We start from the raw sequence: 3246 nt of genomic DNA, 5'->3' as shown, positions 1-3246 counted from the left end.
GGACCCCAGCCCCTCCCTGCCACCCACCACCGGCTGACCGTGGCCGCCCCAGTTGATCAGCGACGAGTGCCCCCACAGCGCGCACCCCCGCGAGGCTCAGCGAGGCGTCCCCTCTGCAGCGCGCACCCCAGCGAGGCTTCTGCTGTGATGCGGCCAGGGTGCGGGGCTGGGCTGCGGCTCCGCGTCGCCTCCTCCTCCCTGGTCCCTCGAAATCGCTGCATCTCACTTCTGAGAACGAAATCTCGCTTCAGTCACTCTGCCGAAGGCGCTGACCGCATCGCGGCCGGAACCCCTGGGCCCGGCCCCTCCCAGGGCCACCGCTCCGTGGGAAATAACAGCTTTTCCATTTCCTTGAAAACTGAACGATTATTAAAAATAGATTAAACTTCGCTGGAAATGAGTAGCCAGGAAGTTCAGGGGAGGGCGCCTGGTCCTTCCCGGCCTGGCAGGTTGGAGCCACCCAGGTCCCACAGCTGCCACTGAGAAAATGCGAGTATTTGTTGTGACAAGAATCACATTAATTTACTGTAAACATAGTTGCCTTTTTTGGTCAGCTTCATTCTTTGGGTGTGAAACAAAACACAACACCAGCGTGGCACATTTGTGGTCAGAGTTTCCACTGGAGCACTGGAGGCTGGTGCTGGGTCAGGCAGAGGTCGTGGCCCGTTGGAGGTGAATCTCCTGGCCGGCAGGCATGGCAGGGGCTCTGGGAGGACAGCGGGCAGCGATGTGTGTGTGAGCAGGGGTCCTGGGGGCAGCAGAAGTGTCCATTGACTTTGGGGTTTGGACATTTAAGGCAGGAGCCAGAGCCACCTAGGGGAGTTTTGGGTGGAGAATGGCAAGGCCTTCAGGTGCAGAGAGGCGGGCCCAGCCCCGGGAGGGGCAGAGAATGGTGGGTGTGAGGACAGCTGGTAGGGGTCCCGCCCTGTGGCATGTGGGGGCCCAGGTTCTTTCCTGGCTTTCCCGGCGGGAGCTCAGGGAAGCCAGGAGTGCCCCCTCCTCAGTCTGCCCTGCAGTGCCCGTGTGACTGGCCTCTGCCCGGAGCCCACCTGCCCAGGGGACCCTACGGGGCTGAGAGGGCAGGTTGGCACCTGGACTGGTTCCCAGGCAAACAGGATTCACAGCGCCATGGCCAGGCAGGTGTTGGGAGGAAGGTCCCATGCCAGAGCCAGGGACCATCACAGCCACAGCAGCTGAGGGCCGTGCACCCACCCAGAAGTGGGAGGTGTGAGCTGAGGCCATGCTGGACTGGACATGAGGGCGGGGGGACAGCTGGGTGTGTGGCGGCACCTGACCCCTCAGAGGTCCCGGCCACCTCCAGTCTGGTACTAGAGGAGCAGTGGCCACCCACAGGCTGCCCTGGGCCGCCCGCGACACCACTGTGCGGAGTGGGGAGCCCAGCCCCTGGGGAGGCGGTTTGAGCTGCAGGCTGCCTTGCAGACCTCGGGTGTCCTGAGCTCTGAGTTGGTGTCCAGTCTCCTGTGGCCACTGACATCCGGTTCCGTGGACACAGTGGGGCTTTCTCGGACCTGTGACCTTCAGCCCAGGACAAGGAGACCTAAGCTTCCTGGGCAGCTTCAAGCAGGAGGCGCCATGCCCTACCCTGGGGCCACTGCAGGTGCCAGCAACGTGCTGGGGGTGCCCTCTCCATGGTGCATGGGCCCCACTCACTGCACTTATGGGCAGACATGGCCACTTAGGCCCCAGGAGAGCAGTGTTGCCCACCAAGACCCCCAGCTCACCTGAACCTCCAAGAAACCAATTACAAATAGAAGCTTTTTCTCACTGTCGGTGGGAAACCCATGTGAACGCTGGGTGGAACCTTCCAGAAAATTCCGGAACTTTCCTCTTCTGCCCACCTGGGTTGGGGTGTGCACATGTACGCACAGGCACTGTCTGGGATGCTCTGAGCCCTTCCAGGATCCTCTCTACTTGTGGGGGTATGGGGAGGGTGACCAAGTTAGGGACCCTCAGTACGAGGGTGGGTGGCCTCTCTCCACTCCCTCCCACTCCAGGCCCGGCGGCCTCCATGGCTGGGAATTTCCCCACAGGTGGGCTGAGGGCAGGCAGCTGTTTCCTGTGCTCCTGGGAGGAGGGGATTTCCAGCCCCTTCCCTGCTGCTCTGTTCCCCCTAGAGGCACCTCTCCACTTGGCAACTTTAGAAATGAACTTTTGGATAATCACAGGCTGGTCACAGTTATTTGAAAGGTACAAAAGGGGCCCAGGGAGCCTCCAGCCCCGCACCTGCTCCCCAGCTCTCCAGGCAGTTCCCGTTCTCTGGGCAACCCGTGGAACCTGAGAGCTGTTTGCATAGAGGGCAGAAACCTGCCTGCGTGTCCACGTGTGCCAGGTCATCCAGGACCCACCCTCATGACCTCCTCGGAGGCCTGTCTCCAAACACTGCCACATGGGGGTTAGGGCTTCCACGCAGGAATTTAAGGGGCACAGTTCAGCCATAGACACCTGCCATGCTCAGGCACACTCAGCGTGGGCCCTGGTCACAGGTGTCTTTTTTTTGAGAGGGAGTCTGGCTCTGTCACCCAAGCTGGAGTGCAGTGGCACGATCTCAGCTTTGCAACCTCTGTCTCCCAGGTTCACGCGATTCTGCTGTCTCAGCCTCCCGAGTAGCTGGAATTACAGGCACCCACCACCACGCCCAAATAATTTTTGTATTCAGTAGAGATGGGATTTCGCCATGTTGGCCAGACTGGTCTCGAATTCCTGACTTCAGGTGATCCACCTGCCTTGGCCTCCCAAAGTGCTGGGATTACAGGCGTGAGCCACCGCGCCCGGCCGTGGGTGTCTGTCTTACCATGGCTGTGGTCACTGCTGCTCAGAGCTAGTCTTGGGCACTCAAGGGGGACCATGGTCCAGCAGTGCCACAGCTCCGAAGGTCCAGACTGAACAGTTGCCGCTCCTGACTCAGTGCTGCCTCAGTTTACTCACGTGCTCCATGAACCTTTTTGCTGAGGGTTGAGCCGCAGGCCAGGCCCTACTGTGCCCTGGGGTCTGAACATGGTGGTCTTGGGCAGAAGAGGGCAGAAGGCAGAATAAGCCAATGCTGGGGGTGTCCAGACCCCACCTTTGTGCCCGGCCCACAGCCAGGGTCCCCAGCCTGCCACCTACCTCCTCCCGCCTCCTCTGCCCTCCTCCCCTCTCCCCTCCCCTCCCCTCCCCTCCCCTCCTCCACAGTCCTTATAGCCACACCCCGCAAGGAAAACCCAGACTCTGGCGACAGCGGAGACG

This window comes from Colobus angolensis, unplaced genomic scaffold (genome assembly GCF_000951035.1).
Source record: "Colobus angolensis palliatus isolate OR3802 unplaced genomic scaffold, Cang.pa_1.0 Scaffold416, whole genome shotgun sequence".
NCBI classification, from domain to species: Eukaryota; Metazoa; Chordata; class Mammalia; order Primates; family Cercopithecidae; genus Colobus; species Colobus angolensis.
Note: the sequence above shows the minus strand (reverse complement) of the source record.